General features: G+C 51.1%; 1 long non-coding RNA gene across 1 annotated transcript in view; it reads left to right on the top strand.

The window, feature by feature from the left end:
• LOC140471862 (uncharacterized) overlaps nucleotides 1-23,574 on the top strand; it is a 40,511-nt gene extending 16,937 nt beyond the window's left edge. The window contains exon 3 of the long non-coding RNA XR_011957231.1: nucleotides 23,324-23,574. This is a non-coding gene — a long non-coding RNA (uncharacterized lncRNA). The remainder of the gene's footprint in view (nucleotides 1-23,323) is intronic.
• Nucleotides 23,575-23,661: the final 87 nt, after the last annotated feature.

The raw sequence follows: 23,661 nt of genomic DNA, 5'->3' as shown, positions 1-23,661 counted from the left end.
GTGTGTGTGTGTGTGTGTGTGTGTGTGTGTGTGTGCACGTGTCCCTCCCTGGCTGTGTGTGTCTGTGTTTGTGTGGTTGTGCATGCACGTGTCCCTCCCTCGCTGTGTGTGTCCCCCTCTTGCTGTGAGTGTGTGTCCCTCTTGCAGTGTATGTGTGTCCCTCCCTCGCTTTGTTTGTGTGTGTGTGTGTGTGTGTGTGTGTGTGTGTGTGTATGTATGCATGTCAATTCTTCACTGTGCCTGTGTGTCTCTCCCACGCTGTGTGAGTGTGTGTGTGTGTGTGTCCCTCTAGCTGTGTGTGTCCCTCCCTTGCTCTTTGTGTATATCCCCCTCGCACTGTGAGTGCATGTCACCCCTTGCTGTGTGTGTGTGTGTCCCTCCCTCGCCGTGTCAGTGCGTGCCCCCTCTCACTTTCTGTGCACATTCCCTCCCCCTTGCCGTGTGGGTGCTTGTCCCTCCTTCCCTGTGTGTGTGTGTGTGTGTGTGTGTGTGTGTCTGTGTGTGTGTGTGTGTCTGTGTGTGTGTGTGTGTCTGTGTGTGTGTGTGTGTGTGTCTGTGTGTGTGTGTGTGTGTGTGTGTGTGTGTGTGTGCGCGCGCGCATATCCTTGCCTTGCTGTGTGTGGGTCCCATACTTGCTCTGTGTGTGTGCATGTCCTTCCCTCCCTCACTGTGTGTGTGTACGTTTCACTCCCTCGCTGTTTGTGTGTCCCTCTCTCGCTGTGTGTGCGTGTTCCTCACTCACTGTGTGCGCGTGTCCATCCCTCGCTGTGTGTGTACGTGTGTGTGTGTGCATGTCCTTCCCTCTCTCACTGTGTGTGCGTGTCCCTCTCTCACTGTGTGTGCGTGTCCCTCATTCTCTGTGTGTGCGTGTCCATCCCTCGCTCTGTGTGTTTGTGTATGACCCTCCATCGCTGTGTGTGTGTGTGTGTGTGTGTGTGTGTGTGACTCTCTCACTGTGTGTACGCTTCACCCTCTCGCTGTTTGTGTGTCCCTCGCTCGCTGTGTATGTGTGTCCCACCCTTGCCCTGTGTGTGTGTTTCCCTCCCTCGCTGTGTGTCTGCGTGTATTCACTTAATTGTGTGTTTGTATGCGTGTCCCTCCCGCGCTTTGTGTGTGTGTGTCCCTCTTGCTGTGTGTGCGTGTCACTCCCTCGCTGTGTGTGTGTGTCCATGTCCCTCCCTTGCTCTTTGTGTATATCCCCCTCGCAGTGTGAGTGCATGTCCCCCCTTGCTGTGTGTGCGTGTGTCCCTCTCTCGCCGTGTCAGTGTGTGTCCCCTCTCACTGTGTGTGCGTGCCCCCTCTCACTTTCTGTGCACATTTCCTCCCCCTCGCCATGTGTGTGCTTGCCCCTCCTCCCTATGTGTGTGTCCCTCCCTCGCTGTGTGTGTGTGTGTGTGTGTGTGTGTGTATGTCCCTCTCTCACTGTGTGTGCGTGTCCCTCACTCTCTGTGTGTGCATGTCCCTCCCTGGCTCTGTGTGTGTGTATCCCTCTCTCGCTGTGTATGTCTGTGATTGTGTGCTTCCTCATGCACGTGTCCCTCCCTCGCTCTGTGTGTGTGTGTGTGTGTGTGTGTGTGTGTGTGTCCCTCTCTTGCTCTGTGTGTGTGTGCATGTCTCCCCCTGGCTGTGTGTGTGCGTGTCCCTCTCTCACTGTGCGTGTCTGTGTTTGTGTGCTTCCTCATGCGCATGTTGTTCCCTCACTGTATGTGCATGTCCCTCCCACGCTGTCGGTGTGTGCATGTGTGACATTCCCTCGCTCTGTGTGCGTGTGTGTGTGTGTGTGTGGTCTCACCCTCGCTCTCTGTGTGTGTGCGTGCCACTCTCTCGTTGTGTGTCTGTGTTTGTGTGCTTGAGCATGAGCGTGTCCCCTCTTGCTGTATGTGTGACCTTTTTACAGTGTGTGTGTGTCCTTCCCTCGCTGCGTGCGTGTGTGTGTGTGTGTGCCTCTTGCTGTGTGTGCGCATGTCACTCCCTCGCTCTCTGAGTGTGTGTCCCTCCCTTGCTCTTTGTGCAGTGTCCGCATCGCCCCTCGCTGTGTGAGTGCCTGTCCCCCCTTGCTGTGTGTGCATGTGTCCCTTCCTCACCATGTCTGTGCACGTCCCCTCTCGCTGTGTGTGCGTGCCCCCTCTCAATTTCTGTGCACATGCCCTCCCCCTCGCAGTGTGTCTGCTTGTCTATCCTTCCCTGTGTGTGTGCGTGACCCTCCCTTGCTGTTTATGTGCGTGTCCCTCTCTCACTATGTGTGTTTGTGTACATCCCTCCCTCGCTGTGTGTGTGCATGTCCTTCCCTCGATGTGTGTATATCTTTACCTCCGTGTGTGTGTCCGTGTCTCTCCCTGGCTGTTTGTGTTTATGTCCCACTCTCACTGTGTGTGTCTGTGTTTGTATGCTTGCACATGCGCATGTCACTCCCTCGCTGTGTGTGTCCCCCTCTTGCTGTGAGTGTGTGTGTGTGTGTATGTGTATGCGTGGCAATTCTTCACTGTGCCTGTGTGTCCCTCCCACACTGTGTGTGTGTGTGTGTGTCCCACTAGCTGTGTGTGCGTGTCACTCCCTCGCTGTGTGTATGTGTGTGTGTGTGTGTCCCTCCCTTGCTCTTTGTGTATATCCACCTCGCTGTGAGTGCGTGACCCCACTCACTGTGTGTGTGCCCCCTCTCACTTTCTGTGCACATTTCCTCCCCCTCGCAGTGTGTGTGCTTTCCCCTCCTTCGGTGTGTGTGTGTGTGTCCATCCCTTGCTGTGTGTGTACGTGTGTGTCTACGTCCCTCCCTCGCTCTGTGTGTGTGCATGTCCTTCCCTTGCTGTGTGTGTCCCTCACTTGCTCTGTGTGTGTGCATGTCCTTCCCTCCCTCGCTGTGTCTGCGCGTATCCCCTCGACTGTGTGTGTGTGTGTGTGTGTGTGTGTGTGTGTCCCTCCCTTGCTCTTTGTGTATATCCCCCTCGCAGTGTGAGTGCATGTCCCCCCTTGCTGTGTGCGCGTGTCCCTCCCTCGCCGTGTCAGTGCGTGTCCCCTCTCACTGTATGTGCGTGCCCCCACTCACTTTCTGTGCACATTTCCTCCCCCTCGCCATGTGTGTGCTTGCCTCTCCTTCCCTGTGTGTGTGTGTGTGTGTGTGTGTGTGTGTGTTCCTCCCTCGCTGTGTGCGTATGTGTCCCACCCTCACTGTGTGTGTGTGTGTCCCTCTCACTGTGTGTGCGTGTTCCTCACTCTGTGTGCGTGTCCATCCCTCGCTGTGTGTGTGCGTGCGCATGCGTCCTTCACTTACTGTATATGTGTGTTTCCCTCCCACGCTGTTTGTGCATGTCCTTCCCTCCCTAGCTCTGTGTGTGGGTGTGTGTGTGTGCACCCGAGCGCGTGTGTCACTCCCTTGCTGTCTGTGTGTGTCCATCCCTTTGTGTGTGTGTGTGTTCCTCCATTGCTCTTTGTGTATATCCCCCTCACTGTATGTGCGCATCTCCCCTCGGTGTGTGAGTGCATGTCCCCACTTGCTGTGTGTGCGTGTGTCCCTCCCTCGCTGTGCCTGTGCGTGCCCCCTCTCAATTTCTGTGCACATGCCCTCCCACTCGCCGTGTGTCTGCTTGTCCCTCCTTCCCTGTGTGTGTGCGTGTCCCTCCCTCGCTGTGTGTGCGCGTATCCCTCCCTTGCTGCGTGTCTCAGCACGTCCCTCCCTCGCTGTGTGTGTCCCTTCCTCGCTGGGTGTCCCTCACTCGCTGTTTGTGTGTGTGTCACTCCATCGCTTTGTGTGTATGTGTCTCTCTCTCTCGCTGTGTGTGTGCGCGTCCCTCCCTCGCTCTTTGAGTGTGTGTGTGTATACACGTGCGTGTCCCTCCATATGTGTGTGTGTGTAAGTGTGTCTCCCTCCCATGCTGTGAGTGTGCGTGTCCCCCTTGCTGTTGTGTGTGTGTGTCCCCGCCTCGCTGTGTATGTGTGAGATTCACCCCTGTCTTGCTCTGTGTGTGTGTGTCCCTCTTGCTGTGCGTGTTTGTATGTGACCCTTCCTCGCTGCGTGTGCATGTGTCTCCCCTTTGCTGTGTGTACGTGTGCCCCTTTCTTGCTCTGTGTGAGTATGTGTGTGTGTCCCTCTAGATGTGCACGCGTGTGTGTGGCCTTCCCTCTTGTGTGTGCATGTGTCTCCCCCTCGCTGTGTTTGCGAGTGTCCCTCTCTTGGTCTGTTTGTATCTGTGTGTGTGTGTGTTTGTGTGTGCATGTTTCTCACCCGCGCTGTGTGTGCGTGTCCCTCCCTCGCTGTGTGTGTGCGTGTGTCTCCCCCTCGCTGTGTTTGTGAGTGTTCCTCTCTTGCTCTGTGTGTGCGTGTTTGTGTGTGTGTGTCCCTCCCTCACTGTGTGCGCATGTCACTCTCTCGCTGCATGTGTCTGTATTTGTGTGCTTGCACATGTCCCTCCTTCACTGTGTGTGTCCCTCACTTGCTGTGAGTATGTGTGTCCCTCTTGCAATGTATGTGCGTGTCTTAACCCTTGCTTTGTGTGTGTGTGTGTGTGTGTGTGTGTGTGCGTCCCTCCATTGCTCTTTGTGTATATCCCCTCACAGTGTGTGCGCTTCTCCCCTCGCTGTGTGAGTGCATGTCCCCCCTCTGTGTGCGTGTCCCTCACTCGCCGTGTCTGTGCATGTCCTCTCTCACTGTATGTGCAAATCCCCTCTCAATTTCTGTAAACATGCCCTCCCCTCGCCATGTGTGTGCATGTCCTTCCCTCACTGTGTTTGCGTGCCCCTCTCACGCTTGTGTGCATGTCCTTCCCTCCCTCGCTCTATATACGTGTGTGTGTGTGTGTGTGTGTGTGTGTGTCCCTCCCTCGCTGTGTGTCTGCAGGTAACCCCCTCACTGTGTGTGTTTGTATATCGCTCCCTCGCTGTGTGTGCACATGTCGCCCCCTTGCTCTCTGTGTATGTATCTGTGCGTGTCCCTCCCTCGCTTTGTGTGTGTGTATCCGTCCCTTGTGTGCGTGTGTGCATGTCCGTCCCTTACTCTGTGTTTGTGTGTGTATATGTCCGTCCCTTGTGTGTATGTGTGTGTGCCCAGCTTGCTGTGTGCGTGTGTCCCACCCTTGCCATGTCTGTATGTCCCCTCTCGCTATGTGTATGCGTGTCCCCTCTCAATTTCTGTGTACATGCCCTCCCCCTCGACATGTGTGTGCGTGTCCCTCCTTCACGATGTGTCCGTGTCCTTCCCTTGCAGTGTATGTGCGTGTCCCTCCCTCACTGTGTGTCTGCGTGGATTCCCCTCACCGTAAGTGTGTGTGTTTGTACCTTCCTCGCTGTGTGTGCGCGTCTCTCCCTTGCTCTGTGTGAGTGAGTGTGTGTGTGTGTGTGTCCATTCTTTGTTTTACGTGTGTGTCTCCCCATCCCTCACAGTGTGTGTGTGTCCCTCCCTCGCCGTCTGTCTGTCTGTATTCCCCTCACCGTGTGTGTGTTTGCATGTCTCTCCCTCACTTTACGTGTGTGTGCCCCCTCTCAATTTGTGTGCACATGCCCTTCCCTTCGTGGCGTGTGTACTTGTCCCTCCTTCGCTGTGTGTCTCTCCCTCGCTGTGTGTGCGTGTCCCACCCTCGCTGTGTATGTGCATGTCTCCTGCCTCACTGCGTGTCTCAGCGTGTCCCTCCCTCGCTGTGTGTGTGTGTGTGTCCCTCCGCTGCGTGTCTGTGCGTGTCCCTCCCTCACTGTGTGTGTGTGTGCGTGTCCCACCCTCGCTGCGTGTGTGCCTGTCCCACCCTCGCTGCGTGTGTGCCTGTCCCACCCTCGCTGCGTGTGTGCCTGTCCCACCCTCGCTGCGTGTGTGCCTGTCCCACCCTCGCTGCGTGTGTGCCTGTCCCACCCTCGCTGCGTGTGTGCCTGTCCCACCCTCGCTGCGTGTGTGCCTGTCCCACCCTCGCTGCGTGTGTGCCTGTCCCACCCTCGCTGCGTGTGTGCCTGTCCCACCCTCGCTGCGTGTGTGCCTGTCCCACCCTCGCTGCGTGTGTGCCTGTCCCACCCTCGCTGCGTGTGTGCCTGTCCCACCCTCGCTGCGTGTGTGCCTGTCCCACCCTCGCTGCGTGTGTGCCTGTCCCACCCTCGCTGCGTGTGTGCCTGTCCCACCCTCGCTGCGTGTGTGCCTGTCCCACCCTCGCTGCGTGTGTGCCTGTCCCACCCTCGCTGCGTGTGTGCCTGTCCCACCCTCGCTGCGTGTGTGCCTGTCCCACCCTCGCTGCGTGTGTGCCTGTCCCACCCTCGCTGCGTGTGTGCCTGTCCCACCCTCGCTGCGTGTGTGCCTGTCCCACCCTCGCTGCGTGTGTGCCTGTCCCACCCTCGCTGCGTGTGTGCCTGTCCCACCCTCGCTGCGTGTGTGCCTGTCCCACCCTCGCTGCGTGTGTGCCTGTCCCACCCTCGCTGCGTGTGTGCCTGTCCCACCCTCGCTGCGTGTGTGCCTGTCCCACCCTCGCTGCGTGTGTGCCTGTCCCACCCTCGCTGCGTGTGTGCCTGTCCCACCCTCGCTGCGTGTGTGCCTGTCCCACCCTCGCTGCGTGTGTGCCTGTCCCACCCTCGCTGCGTGTGTGCCTGTCCCACCCTCGCTGCGTGTGTGCCTGTCCCACCCTCGCTGCGTGTGTGCCTGTCCCACCCTCGCTGCGTGTGTGCCTGTCCCACCCTCGCTGCGTGTGTGCCTGTCCCACCCTCGCTGCGTGTGTGCCTGTCCCACCCTCGCTGCGTGTGTGCCTGTCCCACCCTCGCTGCGTGTGTGCCTGTCCCACCCTCGCTGCGTGTGTGCCTGTCCCACCCTCGCTGCGTGTGTGCCTGTCCCACCCTCGCTGCGTGTGTGCCTGTCCCACCCTCGCTGCGTGTGTGCCTGTCCCACCCTCGCTGCGTGTGTGCCTGTCCCACCCTCGCTGCGTGTGTGCCTGTCCCACCCTCGCTGCGTGTGTGCCTGTCCCACCCTCGCTGCGTGTGTGCCTGTCCCACCCTCGCTGCGTGTGTGCCTGTCCCACCCTCGCTGCGTGTGTGCCTGTCCCACCCTCGCTGCGTGTGTGCCTGTCCCACCCTCGCTGCGTGTGTGCCTGTCCCACCCTCGCTGCGTGTGTGCCTGTCCCACCCTCGCTGCGTGTGTGCCTGTCCCACCCTCGCTGCGTGTGTGCCTGTCCCACCCTCGCTGCGTGTGTGCCTGTCCCACCCTCGCTGCGTGTGTGCCTGTCCCACCCTCGCTGCGTGTGTGCCTGTCCCACCCTCGCTGCGTGTGTGCCTGTCCCACCCTCGCTGCGTGTGTGCCTGTCCCACCCTCGCTGCGTGTGTGCCTGTCCCACCCTCGCTGCGTGTGTGCCTGTCCCACCCTCGCTGCGTGTGTGCCTGTCCCACCCTCGCTGCGTGTGTGCCTGTCCCACCCTCGCTGCGTGTGTGCCTGTCCCACCCTCGCTGCGTGTGTGCCTGTCCCACCCTCGCTGCGTGTGTGCCTGTCCCACCCTCGCTGCGTGTGTGCCTGTCCCACCCTCGCTGCGTGTGTGCCTGTCCCACCCTCGCTGCGTGTGTGCCTGTCCCACCCTCGCTGCGTGTGTGCCTGTCCCACCCTCGCTGCGTGTGTGCCTGTCCCACCCTCGCTGCGTGTGTGCCTGTCCCACCCTCGCTGCGTGTGTGCCTGTCCCACCCTCGCTGCGTGTGTGCCTGTCCCACCCTCGCTGCGTGTGTGCCTGTCCCACCCTCGCTGCGTGTGTGCCTGTCCCACCCTCGCTGCGTGTGTGCCTGTCCCACCCTCGCTGCGTGTGTGCCTGTCCCACCCTCGCTGCGTGTGTGCCTGTCCCACCCTCGCTGCGTGTGTGCCTGTCCCACCCTCGCTGCGTGTGTGCCTGTCCCACCCTCGCTGCGTGTGTGCCTGTCCCACCCTCGCTGCGTGTGTGCCTGTCCCACCCTCGCTGCGTGTGTGCCTGTCCCACCCTCGCTGCGTGTGTGCCTGTCCCACCCTCGCTGCGTGTGTGCCTGTCCCACCCTCGCTGCGTGTGTGCCTGTCCCACCCTCGCTGCGTGTGTGCCTGTCCCACCCTCGCTGCGTGTGTGCCTGTCCCACCCTCGCTGCGTGTGTGCCTGTCCCACCCTCGCTGCGTGTGTGCCTGTCCCACCCTCGCTGCGTGTGTGCCTGTCCCACCCTCGCTGCGTGTGTGCCTGTCCCACCCTCGCTGCGTGTGTGCCTGTCCCACCCTCGCTGCGTGTGTGCCTGTCCCACCCTCGCTGCGTGTGTGCCTGTCCCACCCTCGCTGCGTGTGTGCCTGTCCCACCCTCGCTGCGTGTGTGCCTGTCCCACCCTCGCTGCGTGTGTGCCTGTCCCACCCTCGCTGCGTGTGTGCCTGTCCCACCCTCGCTGCGTGTGTGCCTGTCCCACCCTCGCTGCGTGTGTGCCTGTCCCACCCTCGCTGCGTGTGTGCCTGTCCCACCCTCGCTGCGTGTGTGCCTGTCCCACCCTCGCTGCGTGTGTGCCTGTCCCACCCTCGCTGCGTGTGTGCCTGTCCCACCCTCGCTGCGTGTGTGCCTGTCCCACCCTCGCTGCGTGTGTGCCTGTCCCACCCTCGCTGCGTGTGTGCCTGTCCCACCCTCGCTGCGTGTGTGCCTGTCCCACCCTCGCTGCGTGTGTGCCTGTCCCACCCTCGCTGCGTGTGTGCCTGTCCCACCCTCGCTGCGTGTGTGCCTGTCCCACCCTCGCTGCGTGTGTGCCTGTCCCACCCTCGCTGCGTGTGTGCCTGTCCCACCCTCGCTGCGTGTGTGCCTGTCCCACCCTCGCTGCGTGTGTGCCTGTCCCACCCTCGCTGCGTGTGTGCCTGTCCCACCCTCGCTGCGTGTGTGCCTGTCCCACCCTCGCTGCGTGTGTGCCTGTCCCACCCTCGCTGCGTGTGTGCCTGTCCCACCCTCGCTGCGTGTGTGCCTGTCCCACCCTCGCTGCGTGTGTGCCTGTCCCACCCTCGCTGCGTGTGTGCCTGTCCCACCCTCGCTGCGTGTGTGCCTGTCCCACCCTCGCTGCGTGTGTGCCTGTCCCACCCTCGCTGCGTGTGTGCCTGTCCCACCCTCGCTGCGTGTCCCTTCCTTGATTTGCGTGTGTGTGTCCCTCCCTCGTTGTGTGTCTGCGGGTAGCTCCCTCACTCTGTGTGTTTGCACGTCGCTCCCTTGCTCTGTGTGTGTGTGTCCAAAATGTGCACCATCAGTGAATTAGCCATCATAAATTGACTGTAGTATTCAGGAATGTGTGGTTTAAGTAAGTTCACCACGAGAAATGCAGGGTTTAATGTATAGGTAGAGGGGTGGGTCTGGGTAGGATGCTCTTCGGAGTTTTGGAATGGACTGGTTGGGCCGAATGGCCTGGTTGCGCACGATGGTGATTCTATTCAGGTTATTGTCCAGCCCTATCAACCATCCCCGTCTCTTACACCTGGCCTTATCCCCAATATTCTCCTTAACACTGTAATCTCCTCCAGACTCTAAAACACTCCTTGCATATGTAACCTTCTCCAGTCCTTACAAAGATCGATATGTCTGTCACCTCTTCCTGCTTTTAGAACCCTCCCTATAACTATTACCATTTGGTACAGCATTCCCAATCATTGTTCCCTCTTGAATCTCCCATAAACATTTGTATGTCTAAAAACTCATCTGGACTGTCTCAACTTCCCTTTGACAGTTACATGCTGAGACCTGCTCTATATCAGTGAAGTAATTAAGTCTTGGTAACACTCACTGTTATAATCTCCCTCCAGCCTTACAGCACTGAGGATCTGTAGAAGCTCTTTTCAACCCGACAGCCATCTCTGTGTCTGTAATCTCCTCCACTCCCCATAATACATTCTCTCTGAGCTCCTCTGTAGTCCACTAAACACTCCCTAACACTGTCTGTATCGCTGTAACCTTCTCCAAAAACACAACCTTCCCTATCTGTGTAAATCCCTACACCGGACCCTATCCCTCTCAGCTCCGTCTAACAATACAACCCTCCATGTCTGTGTATTCACCTTCAGTCCCTACTCACCTCCCTATCTGTGTAACCTTCTCCATGCATTTTTGCTTCAGTCTCTTCAACTCTCCCTGTCAGTGTAACCTCTTCCAGACGCAAAACCTCTCCTCTTTTTGACTTACTCAGACCACACAACCCTCACTATCTATAACCTACTCCTGTCTGAGAAACCTACCTCTGCAAACTGCTCCAACTCTTCAACTCTCCACAAGCTCCTGCAGCTCTTACATCCCTCCCTATCTACCAAACCTCTTCCAGTCCCTAAACACCAACAGTCTGTGGAGACCCGACCACCATCCCTATCAGTGTAACCCTCTCAGGTCTCTGCAGTAATCCTGATCTGTCGAACTCACTCCATGCCTGTGCCTCTCCCAATCCAGTCCCTACAAAACCCACTATCTATTTAACACCCTCCTGTCACTATCACCCCCATGTCAATGTAAGCTCCTCCTGTGTCTCCACCATCTCCCCATCTCCATAACCTTGTCCAGCTCTTACACCACTATCTGTTTAAACGTCACCCTCCCCTACTACTTCCTCCTGTTTGTGCTATACTCCCTTATCTGTGAAACTGTTTCTGATTAAAATTGTTATCCCAGTCTCTGAAAAGAAATCCAGATTCCACTGCCTCCATAACCCCCAGAACCTAAGCCTTCCTATGTCTATAACCATCTTCAGTCACGATGATCCTCCATATCTCTGTTTGTTCTTCCAGTCGATACAAACCTCTTTATCTCTGTAATCTGCTCAACTCCCTAAAACAGTCCCTGTCTGTGATCCAGCCCTGTCCTACAAACATCCTTATCCCTGTAAACTTCTCTATCCCTCCCAACATTCCCATCTCCATGAACACCTGTCAGTCCTACAGCTCTCCACATTTCTGTAACCTCCTGTGGGTCTATGGTCCTCCCTCCCTGTGAAACCACCTCCAGTCCCCAAATCCCTCCCAATCTGGGTCCTCTGCTCCAGATCAGACCATTGCTGTCTCTGTAAACACCTCCCCTCCTGACAACTCTTCCCATTTGTGTAACCTCGTTCAGACCCCATACTCTCCAGCTTCCTGAATCCTCTTCCTGCATTGCAACTAAAACCACATGTTTCTGTAATATCCACCAGTGCTTACACCCTCCCCAACTCAGTACCACTTGCAGTCCTAACAAAACACCTAAACTGTGAAACCTCTCATTTCCCTACAATCCTCCCTCCCTCCTCAAATACCTCCATCTCCATGAAACCTCACAATTACTGAAGCCTCCTTTTGGCACTGCAACCCTCCTAATGTCTGCAAAATCCTCCTGTCCTGATATTCCTCTCTGTCTCTGTAACCCCCACCACCCTCCAGTGCCCTTCTGGGGAACATGGCAGAGGAGGGAAGATGTGTAAAGTCTGAGCCATGTTACGGAGGTAGAATTCTGGGAATTACAGATTTGGTCGAATGTTTGTGGTGTGCAGATTATTGGCGAGGACTCTAAAGACAGATTTATGACTACTGGGAAAACCATAGTTAAATTAGCTACAGTCAGTATGGGTTTGTGAGGGGTCAGGTCATGCCTCACAAACCTGATTGAATTCTTTGAGGATATGGCTCATGAGGATATGTTGATGGCTCATTCAGAAAAGAAGGAAAATTGGGATACAGGGAAATCTGTCTGTATGGATGCAGGATTGGATGGCCCAGAGAAGACAGAGGGTGGCAGCAGATGGACAGTCTTGAGCCTGGAGCTCAGTGACCAGTGGGGTTCTGTAACAATCGGCTCTGGGACACTGCTGTCTGTGATTTTTGTAAATGACTTGGATGTGGATGTTGGAGAGTGGGTTAGTAAGTTTGCCAATAACATGAAGGTTGGTGGAGTGGTGGGGAATGTGGAGGGCTGTTGGAGGTTGCAATGGGACATTGACAGGATACAGAGCTGGGCTGGAAGTCGCAGATAGAGTCCAAACTGGAAAAGTGTGAAGTGATTCATTCTGGAAGGTCGAATTTGAATACAGAATACAGGGTGAAAGGCAGAATACTTGGCAGTGCGGAGGAACAGAGATCATGGGGTCCGTGTCTATAGATCCCTCAAAATCGCCACGCACGTTGGTAGGGTTGTTAAAAAGGCATATGTTGTGTTGGCTTTCCTTAGAAGGGGGATTGACTGTAAGAGCCGAGACGTTTTACTGCATCTTTATAGCGTCCTGGTGAGACCACACTTGGAATATTGTGTTCAGTTCTGGTCCCCTGTTTACAGGAAGGATGTGCAAGTTTTAGAGAGTGTACACAGGAGATTTACCAAGATGCTGCCTGTAATGGAGGGCATTTCTTATGGAGAAAGGTTGAGGGAGCTAAGGCTTTTTTCATTGGAGTGAAGAAGGGGGCGGGGTGACTTTGTGGAAGTGAACAAGATGATGAGAGGCGCAGAGTGAGTGAATAGTCAGAGACTTTTCCTCCTATGACATAAATGGCTATTACAAGGGGGTGTAATTTTAAAGTGAATGGAGGATGGATAAGAGGATAGAGAATGGTAGGTGGTTGGATGGACTGCCAATGGTGGTAGTAAAATTAGACACATCTGGGACATTTAATAGACTCTTGGACAGACACATGGATAATCGTAAAATGAAGGGTATGTAGTTTACTTTGATCTTACAGTTGGATAAAAGGTTGGCATGAAATCATGGCCGAATGGTCTTGGGCTGAACTGTTCTGTGTACTATGTTCTGTCTGGTAAACTGGGTAATAAGCTCAGATCAGTGTAAAAAAGGATATGGCATTCAGGAGGAGCTAGTGAACTGGATACAAAATTTGCTTGATGGTAGGAGACAGAGCGTGATGGGAGACATGTTGTTTTTCTGACTGGAGGCATGTGACCAGCGGTGGAGTGGGTCCCCTGTTGTTTGTCATTTGGATAAATGGTTTGGATGGAAATATTGGTTTCCTGGTAAGTAATTGTTTTGGGTGACACTGAAATTGGTGGTAAAGTGGACAGTGAAGAAGGTTATCTATGATACAACAGGATGAACAGTACTGCTGGGATAGTGGGCTCAAGAATAGCAGATGGAGTTTAATTAGATAAAGGTGAGGTGTTCCATTTTGGTGAAACAAACCAGGGTGGGACTTGTACAGTTATTGTTCGGGCCCTGGGTCATGTTTTCAGTCAGAGATCCAGTGACCCAGGTACACAGTAAGTGGTGTCACAGGTAGACAGGCTGGTGAAGCAGGCCTTTGGGATGGTTACCTTCATTGGGGAGAGTATTGAGAGTAAGAGTCGGGATGTCATGTTGTGGCTGTAAAAGGCATTGGTGGGGCCACCATTAAAACATTGTTGATCAGTAGGAAGAACTCATCTGGTTCACTAACCTCCTTTAGGGAAGGACATCAAATATTCTAACCTGGTCTGGCCAACATGTGACTCCAGACCCACAGCAATATGGCTGACTCTGAGCTACCCTCTGGGTAATTAGCAGAGGGGTCAAATACCGTCGTTCCATGCAGTGACACTCACATCTCATGAATGAATAAATAAAAATACCTATGTCCCTCCCTACCTCTGCAAACCCGTCCAGCTGCAGCAATCCGTCCTGGCTTTGTAACACCCTGACCCCTCTCTGTAACACTCTCACCACCTCCAGCACCTTCACCTCTCCCTGTTCCTATTGTATCAATGAACCCTGACCGTGGCTCCCCTTCCCACAGCCCCCCTCCTGCGAGCAGACCCATTGTAATCCACTAACATTTACTCCTAAAACACTCTCTCACTTCAGGATTTTAAGTACTTTTTGGTGATCTTCTCAGCCTCATAATCTAGTATGATTCCTTTTGTCCTGAGTGAGGGATCAGTGGGAATTTCTTGCTGAGGTTTTTACTGTTTCAATGGAATGTCCTTTTATTGAGTATTTTGCATTGTCCCTTGAAATGTTTTCCACTGTCCATTTACAGACACATATTTCAGTCTGTTTATTTCTATAACCTCCATGAGTGTTGGAGTCATAGAGATGTACAGCACGGAAACAGACCCTTCGGTCCAACCCGTCCATGCTGACCAGATATCCCAACCCAATCTAGTCCCACCTGCCAGCACCCGGCCCATATCCCTCCAAACCCTTCCCATTCCTATACCCATCCAAATGCCTCTTAAATGTTGCAGTTGTATCAGCCTCCACCACATCCTCTGGCAGCTCGTTCCATACACGTACCACCCTCTGCTTGAAAAAGTTGCCCCTTAGGTCTCTTTTATATCTTTCCCCTCTCACCCTAAACCTATGCCCTTGAGTTCTGGACTCCCTGACCCAAGGGAAAAGACTTTGTCTGTTTATCCTATCCATGTCCCTCATAATTTTGTAAACCTCTATAAGGTCACCCCTCAGCCTCCAACGCCACAGCCCCAGCCTGTTCAGCCTCTCCCTGTGGCTCAAATCCTCCAACCCTGGCAGCATTCTTGTAAATCTTTTCTGAACCCTTTCAAGTTTCACAAAATTTTTCTGATAGGAAGGAGACCAGAATTGCACAAAATATTCCAACAGTGGCCTAACCAATGTGCTGTACAGCCGCAACATGACCTCCCAACTCCTGGACTCAATACTCTGACCAATAAAGGAATGCATACCAAACGCCGCCTTCACTCTCTAATCTATCTGCGATTCCACTTTCAAGGAGCTATGAATCTGCACTCCAAGGTCTCTTTGTTCAACAACACTCCCTAGGACCTTACCATCACGTGTATAAGTCCTGCTAAGATTTGCTTTTCGAAAATGCAGCACCTCGCATTTATCTGAATTAAACTCCATCTGCCAGTTAGCCCATTGTCCCCATCTGGTCCAGATCCTGTTGTAACCCTCTTCGCTGTCCACTACACCTCCAGTTTTGGTGTCATCTGCAAACTGTACCTCTTATGCTCTCATCCAAATCATTTATGTAAATGATAAAAAGTAGAGGGCCCAGCACTGATCCTTGTGACACTCCACTGGTCACAGGCCTTCAGTCTGAAAAACAACCCTCCACCACCACTCTCTGTCTTTTACTTTTGAGCCAGTTCTGTATCCAAATGGCTAGTTTTCACTGTATTCAATGAGATCTAACCTTGCTAATCAGTCTCCCATGGGGAACCTTGTCGAATGCCTTACTGAAGTCCATATAGATCACATCTATCACTCTGCCCTCATCAATCTTCTTTGTTACTTCTTCAAAAAACTCACTCGAGTGTGTGGGACATGATTTCCCACGCACAAAGCCATGTTGACTATCCATAATCAGTCCCTGCCTTTCCAAATACATGCACATCCTGTCCCTCAGGATTCCCTCCAACAACTTGCCCACCACTGAGTTCAGGCTCATCGGTCTATAGTTCCCTGGCTTCTCTTTACCACCCTTCTTAAACAGTGGCACCACTTTTGCCAACCTCCAGTCTTCCAGCACCTCACCTGTGATTATTGATGATACAAATATCTCAGCAAGAGGCCCAGTAATCACTTCTCTAGCTTCCCACAGAGTTCTCGGGTACACCTGATCAGGTCCTGGGGAGTTATCCAGCACTTCTTCCTCTGTATCTGAACATTTTGCAAGATGTCACCATCGATTTCCCTACAGTCTATATCTTCCATATCCTTTTCCACAGTAAATACTGATGCAAAATATTAATTTAGTATCTCTCCCATTTTCTGTGGCTCCACACAAAGGCCGCCTTGCTGACCTTTCAGGGGCCCTATTCTCTCCCTAGTTACCCTTTGTCCTTAATATATTTGTAAAAACCCTTTGGATTCTCCTTAATTCTATTTGTCAAAGCTGTCTCATGTCCCTTTTTTGCCCTCCTGATTTACCTCTTTAGTATACTCCAACTTCCTTTATACTCTAAGGACTCACTCGATCTATCCTGTCTATACCCGACATGTGCTTCCTTCTTTTTCTGAACTAAACCCTCAATTTCTTTCGTCATCCAGAATTCGCTATACCTACCAGCCTTCCCCTACACCCTGACAGGAATATACTTTCTCTGGATTCTTGTTATCTCACTTCTGAAGGCTTCCCATTTTCCATCCGTCCCTTTACCTGCGAACATCTGCCTCCAATCAGCTTTCAAAAGTTCTTGCCTAATACGTCAAAATGGGCCTTTATCCAATTTAGAACGTCAACTTTTAGATCTGGTCTATCCTTTTCCATCACTATTTTAAAACGAATAGAATTATGGTCGCTGGCCCCAAAGTGCCCCCCCCCACTGACACCTCACTCACCTGCCCTGCCTTATTTCCTCAGTTTAGGTCAAGTTTTGCACCTTCTCTAGTAGGTACACCCACATACTGAATCAGAAAATTGTCTTGTACACACTTAACAAATTCCTCTCCATCTAAACCTTTACACTATGGCAGTCCCAGTCGATGTTTGGAAAGTTAAAATCCCCTACCATATCTACCCTATTATTCTTACAGATAACTGAGATCTCCTTACAAGTTTGTTTGGCAATTTCCCTTTGACTACTGTGGGGTCTATAATACAATCCTAATAAGGTGATCATCCCTTTCTTATTTCTCAGTTCCACCAAATAACTTCCCTGATGTATTTCTGGGAATATCCTCCCTTAGCACCGCTGTAATGCTATCCGTTATGAAAAATGCCACTCTCCCTCCTCTCTTGCCTCCCTTTCTATCCTTCCTGTAGCATTTGTATCCGGGAACATTAAACTGCCAGTCCTGCCCATCCCTGAGCCATGTTTCTGTAATTGCTATGAGATCCCAGTCCCATGTTCCTAACCATGTCCTGAGTTAATCTGCCTTCCCTGTTAGGCCCCTTGCATTGAAATAAATGCAGTTTAATTTATTAGTCCTACTTTGTCCCTGCCTGCCCTGACTGTTTGACTCCCTTCTGTTCTCAGCTGTACCCGTCTCTGATCGAGCTCCCAAAATCTTCCCTGTGATTGTTATCACGTCCCATCCCTGCATTCCTCCAAATCTCTGTAAAGTCCTCCCATTCCTCAAACCCACCCTGTATCTGTCACCTGTCCAAGCTTCCACAACCCTCCCTATCTCTGTAAGACACCCCCCCCCCCCCCCCCCCCCACACACACACACACCCATCCCAGTTACTACAGCCCGCTGTATCACTAAATGCCAGTAGTCACTATAATATCAGAGTAAGGTGTGAAAGCAGGAATACTGTACTGGGTAAATGATCAGTCGTGATCATATTGAATGGTGGGACTGACTCTGTGGTCAAATGGCCGATACCTGCTCTTCTTTCCTGTGCTTCTCTATAAACTTACTATCTATATAACCTCCTTCAGTCCCCACAGCCCTCCCTCTCTCCATAAACTCCTTCAGTCCCCATGACTCTTCCTATCTATGTAACCTGAATCATTCCCCACAAACCTCCCTAACTCCATAACCTCCAAAAGGCCCCACGACCCTCCCTATCTCTATAATCTCATCCTGACCCAACGACCCTCCCGTTCAGAGTTACCTCCTTCAATCCCCATGATCCTCCTGATCTGTGCAACCTCCTTTAGGCCCAACAGCCCTGCAAATCTCTTTGGCCTCTTTCAGGCCCCACAGCACTCCCTATCTCCATAATGTTCTTCAGTCCCCACGACCCTCCCTAATTCCAACACCTCTATTACCTGCTGACCCTGTGAGCCACCTTTTTCAGATTGATAAACACGAACTCCCATAACCCTTTCTGCTGCCAGTCTGAAACCAAACAGTGTTAGCCTGACAGTAGGTCGGGAGCTGAAATATATTTGAAAGGATATGTCAATAAACAATAACTGGACCCTTATAAACGCTTTTAATAAAAAGAGAACGTGTTTTTGAGCATGTTGGATTTTATTTTTATTGGTGTGAATATAAATGGCAGAGTAGATACGGGTGTAGGAGTGGCTGTACCGAGGATACGGTTTATTTGAATTTTCAGAAAACTTTACACAAGTTTCAATAAGGGCTAAAGAGTAATTTGGTAGAGAATAGGGCACCTTAACTGTCAGGAGGTGGGTGAGATATTAGACAAAATAGTGATGTCAGAATTTACTGTGGAGAAAGACATGGAAGCTCGGGAACCTGGGGAAATAAATAGTGATGTCTTGGAAAGAATCCTCAACAGAGGAAAGAAAGTGCTGGAATCTGAAAACAAATAAATAAAGGTGGATCAATCCTCAGTCGCTTATGAGGTCGATCTTAGAATATTGTGGGAATCTGGGGAAGAGATTGCAGTGACCCTAACATATATTTATTTTATCAATACACACAATGAGTTACCGGAAGACTGGAGGGTGGCTAATGCTATTCCATCACTTAAGGTCTGCAGGGAGCAGCCAGGGAATCACAGCCCAGTGAGCCAGTGCTGGGTAAGTTGTTGGAGGAGATTCTGAGAGAAAGGAGTTACATATATTTGGAAAGGCAAGGGCTGATTAGAGATAGTCAGCATGGCTTTGTGAGTGGGAAACCGTGTTTCACAAACCGGATTGACTCTTCGAGGAGTTGACCAAGCGATAGATGAAGGCAGAGCAGTCAGCATTGTCTACAGCAAAGCATTTGACATGGTTCCAGGGGATGGAGAACATCTAGTCAAGAGGAAGAAGGAAGCTAACTTAAGTTTGAGGAACCAAGGATTAGAAGCAGGGCTCTAGAGAGTTACATGGGGCAGCACGGTGGCTCAGTGGTTAGCACTGCTGCCTCACAGCACTAGGGACGCGATTTCAATTCCAGCCCCAAGCAACTGTCTGTGTGGAGTTTGCACATTCTCTCCATGTCTGAATGGGTTTCCGACAGGTGCTCCGGTTTCCACCCACAGCCCAAAGATGTGCAGGTTAGGTGAATCAGCCATGCGTTGTTCAAGAAAGGGAATAGATATAATCCTGGTAATCACAGACCTGTCAGTCTTCTGTCTATGACGTGCAGATTATTGGAGAGGACTCTAAGATACAGGATTTATGATTCCTTGGAAAACTATAGTTTGATTAGAGAAAGTCATCATGGCTTTGTAAGGGACAGGCCATGCCTCACAAATCTTTGTTGAATCCTTTGAGAATGTAACAAAACACATTTATGGCTCATTGAGAAAGTACAGAGCATGGGATACAGGGAAACCTGCCTGTCTGGATAGAGAATTCCTGGCCCTTAGAAGACAGAGGTTGATGACAGATGGAAATCATTCAGCCTGGAGCTCAGTGACCAGTGGTCTTCTGCAGGGAGAGGTCAAAAAATCTCTGCTCTTTGTGATTTTATGTATGACTTAGATGTGTGAGTGGAAGAGTGGGTAAGTCAGTTTGCCAATGACACGAAGGTTGGTGGAGTGGTGAATAGTGTGGATGTCTGCTGGAGGTTGCAGTAGGACATTGACAGGATGTAGAGCTGGGCTGAGAAGTGGCAGATGAAGTCAAATCTAGAAATGTGTGAATTGATGCATTTTGGAAGGTGAGACTTGAATGCAGAATGCAGAATACTGAATAGTGTGGAAGAACAGATGAATCTTGGATTTCATGAGCAGAGATCCCTCAAATTTGCCACCAAGCTGATGGTGTTATTAAGAAAGAATCTGTTGTATTGGCTTTCATTAGCTGGGGGATTGAGTTTTAAAGCCATGAGGTTATGCTGCAGCTCTATACAGTCCTGTTTAGATCCCAATTAGAATATTGTGTTCAGTTTTGGTCCCTTCATTACAGGAAGGATGTGGAAGCTTTAGAGAGGGTAAAGAGGAGATTTACCAGGATGCTACCTGGACTGGAGGGCATGTCTTATGGAGAAAGGGTGAGGGAGCTAAGGCTTTTCTCATTGGAGTGAAGAAGACTGTGGTGTGATTTGGTAGAGGTGAACAAGATGGTGTGAGGCAAAGATAGAGTGAACAGTGAGAGACCTCTTTATCCCATGGCATACATGGTACAAGGGGGCATAATTGTAAGGTGATTGGAGGATGGACAAGGGGAGATCTCAGATGGAGGTTCTTTACACAGAGACTGGTGGGTGGGTGTAATGGGACATTTTAACAGACTCTTGGATAGGCACATGGATGAGAGCAAAATGAAGGGTATGTAAGTTAGTTTGATCTCACAGTCGGGTAAAAGATGGGCATGGCATCATGGCCGAAGGGTCTTGTGCTGTACTGTTCTGTGTTCTACGTTCTGTCTGGTAAACTGGGTAATAAGCTCAGATCAATGTAAAAGGATATGGCATTCAGGAGGAGCTAGTCAACTGGATACAAAATTGGGCTTGATGGTAGGAGACAGAGGGTGATGGGAGACATGTTGCCTTTCTGACTGGAGACATGTGACCAGCGGTGAAGTGGGTCCACTGTTGTTTGTCATTTGGATAAATGGTTTGGATGGAAATATTGGTTTCCTGGTAAGTTTTTTTTGAGTGACACTGAAATTGTTGGTAAAGTGGACAGTGAAGAAGGTTATCTATGATACAACAGGACGAATAGGACACTGGGATAGTGGGCTGAAGAATAACGGATGGAGTTTAATTAGATAAACGTGAGGTGTTCCATTTTGGTGAAACAAACCATGGTGGGACCTGTACAGTTAATGTTCGGGCCCTGGGTAGTGTTGTCAGTCAGAGACCCAGGGATGCAGGTAGACAGTTCTTTGAAAGTGGTGTCACAGGGAGACAGGCTGGTGAAGCAGGCGTTTGGGATGGTTACCTTCATTGGGCAGAGCATTGAGAGTAGAAGTTGGGATGTCATGTTGTGGCTGTACAGGACATTGGTGAGGCCACCATAAAAGCATTGTTGACCAGAAGGAAGAACTCATCTGGTTCACTTACATCCTTTAGAGAAGAACATCTGACATTCTAACCTGGTCTGGCCTGCACGTGACACAGACCCACAGCAATATGGCTGACTCTGTGCTATACTCTGGGTAATTAGCAGTGGGGCAAAGAATGTTGGTCCAATCAGCGACATCCTCATCCCATGAATGAATAAATAAAAATATATATATCCCTCCCGACCTCTGCAAATACCTCCAGTTGCAACAATCTGTACTGGCTTTGTAACACCGTTCAGACCCTGACCACTCTCTGTAACACTCTCACCACCTCCAGTACCTTCAGCTCTCCCGGTTCCTTTTGTGACATAAAACCTTGACAATTATTCCCTCTTCCATCTGACCTTCTCCTGGGAGCAGCCCCTTTGCAATCCCTTTAAAACTTACTCCGAAAACATTCTCTCACTTCAGGATTTTAAGTACTTTTTGGTGATCCTCTAAGCCCGATAATCTAATATGATCCTTTTTACTTGAATGAGGGACCAATGGGGATTTCTTGCTGAGGATTTGTCTGTTTCAATGGAATGTCCTTTTGTTGAGTGTTTTACACTGTTCCTTCAAATGTTTTCCACTGTTCATTGACAGGCACACATTTCAGTCTGTTTAGCCTGTTTACCTTGGTCAGTTCCCCTCTCAAACTCATGTCATTGGTTATTTTTGTTTCTAGTTGTAGCTTGTCCTTTCTGTGATTCACTTTAAAACTTTATATTTCCTTAAATTGCACTTTATCACAATTTCGCAGAGGATCTCTCCAGGTGACATTACTCATTTACTAAGTTTCATCACCCAATGGTTGCTCTGAGATAGTTATGTCCCTAGCCAGTTGCACAATTTGTTATTCAAAGAAACACTGAAAACTAATTTTCTGAACTCCTCTTCCAATATCACTCTTGCCAGTGTGACTGTCCTACATTTTGTGAATATTGATGTTTCCCAAAATTATCGCAATGTGTTTGTTAAAAAAATTCCAATGAGTTCCTGTGTAATGCAGTAATGAGCAGCAGAATGCTGTTCAGTGGCTAAAACTGTTCTGCTGCTTGTGTCCTTGGCAAGTAGCAGCCAGAATTTACATTCAGACTGCCTCTACTTCATGATCTGAGACCAAATGCTTTCTCTGTGATGCCTTTGTTATCCATTATTGTTAGTGTTACCCATTTTGCCTGAGTTTCCGCAAGGTTGTGATCCATTGAATATTTATGTCCACCTTTTGTTCACCCTGTAACCATGTCTCTCTGTTGTCTAAACCTCTTTTATCTCAGTGTCACAAATCCATCTGCCTTATTGATAAGACTTCGTCCATTGAAAAAAAACATAATTTACTCGTTCCCACAATTTCCTGTCACAAACCTATTCACTGAAGTACAGTTTTAGTTAATCGCTGTCCCCATCCTGTTCCTTTTTGATTACCTTCAGCCACATCCCCATACTGTTCCGATGCTTCACCTTTTCTCTTTGGATTTGGAAAGCTCCTTTCACCTGCATCCTCTCTGTCAGTTTAAAGCCCTGTCCATAAACCTACTGACATGATTGGCCAGGACACTGGTCCCATCACGGTTCCAGTGGGACCATCCTATTGGATTTTTTTATAAATCAGGTAGGGGATGTGGGTGTCTCTGGCTGACCAGCCTTTATTGCCCAGCCCTCGCTGCTCGTGAGCTGAGTAACTTGCTTGGCCATTTCAGAGGGCAATTGAGGGGCAAACACTTTGCTGTGGGTATGTTGTGCAGACCACGTGAGGATGATCAGATCTCGTTGTCAAAAGGAAAGTGGGCGGTACGCTGGCTCAGTGATTAACCTTCCTGCCTCACAGCACCAGGGTCCCAGGTTCGATTCCAGCCGCGGGCGACTGTGTGGAGTTTGCACATTCTCCACTTGTCTGCGTGAATTGCCTCTGGATGCTCCGGTTTCCTCTCTCAGTCCAAGGACGGGCAGGTCAGGTGAATTGGCCATGCTAAATTGCCCATAATGTTAGGTGTATTAGGTCGAGGGAGATGGGTCTGAGTGGGTTACTCTTCGGAGGGATGGCGTGGACTGGTTGGGTCAAAACGCCTATTTCCACACTGTAGGGAATCTAGTCTAAGGGATTGTGATTTTTGTACATCAGCAATGGTTTCATATTTGTTTATGGATTGTTAATTGCTATTTTTAAAATTATCGATTTTAAATTCCACCATATCTTATGATGGGATTCAAACCTGCCTCCCCTGAACATTAGCTGAGGTTTTGGACAAATGCCCTAACAATAATGTTACTAGGCCATCACTTCACCTGCTCACTGGTTGCTCATCCCTGAGCACTGATACATGAAGCTAAACCCATTCTTCCAACATGACTGTGTGATCCTGAAGTCTTCCAGCACTCTGGTGATATCACTCAGTCTCTCTCCATGTGGTATCCCTCACTGTGTGGGTCTAATTGATGCCTCTGTCAGCGTCTCTCACTCTTGCAGCTGCTCCAAATCCTGAGCTAACAGAATTCTCCACTCCAGAGAGACTCAACAGCACAGGCCAGGGATGGAGTTTGGGATTTTCCAGATATCTGTGGGGTTCATTTCCATTCTCCTTGTGTAACCCTCACTGCATCAGTCTAATTTCCCATTCTGTCTATTTCTCTGTCTCTTGTAGGTACTCAGGAAGTTGCTGACTCAATAGACTTCCCAACTGCTTTGTGTCTCATCCATCACCTCATTGAAGATGGTTGGTCAGCCAGAGAGACAAAGGGCAGGGAGATGTGGAGCCTTCAATAAATCCTGCAGTGAGGTAAGTTCACTCACAGTGCACAGAGCAGGGAGCAATGAGAGGGCTCCAAACATCGCTAACAAGACAGGACACAGATACAGTGCTGGATGGGGAGCACAGTATAGACACACCCCGTGCTCAATTACCACGTCTACTTTAACTTATGTTGCACTGAGACAGCATGGCGAGTTCATAGTTATCAATCCAGTCCTGTGCTGTCTTAG

Source organism: Chiloscyllium punctatum, unplaced genomic scaffold, assembly GCF_047496795.1.
Source record: "Chiloscyllium punctatum isolate Juve2018m unplaced genomic scaffold, sChiPun1.3 scaffold_173, whole genome shotgun sequence".
In the NCBI taxonomy this organism is placed as follows: Eukaryota; Metazoa; Chordata; class Chondrichthyes; order Orectolobiformes; family Hemiscylliidae; genus Chiloscyllium; species Chiloscyllium punctatum.
The sequence above is the reverse complement of the archived record's forward strand: the minus strand, read 5'-3'. Positions and strand labels throughout refer to the sequence as shown.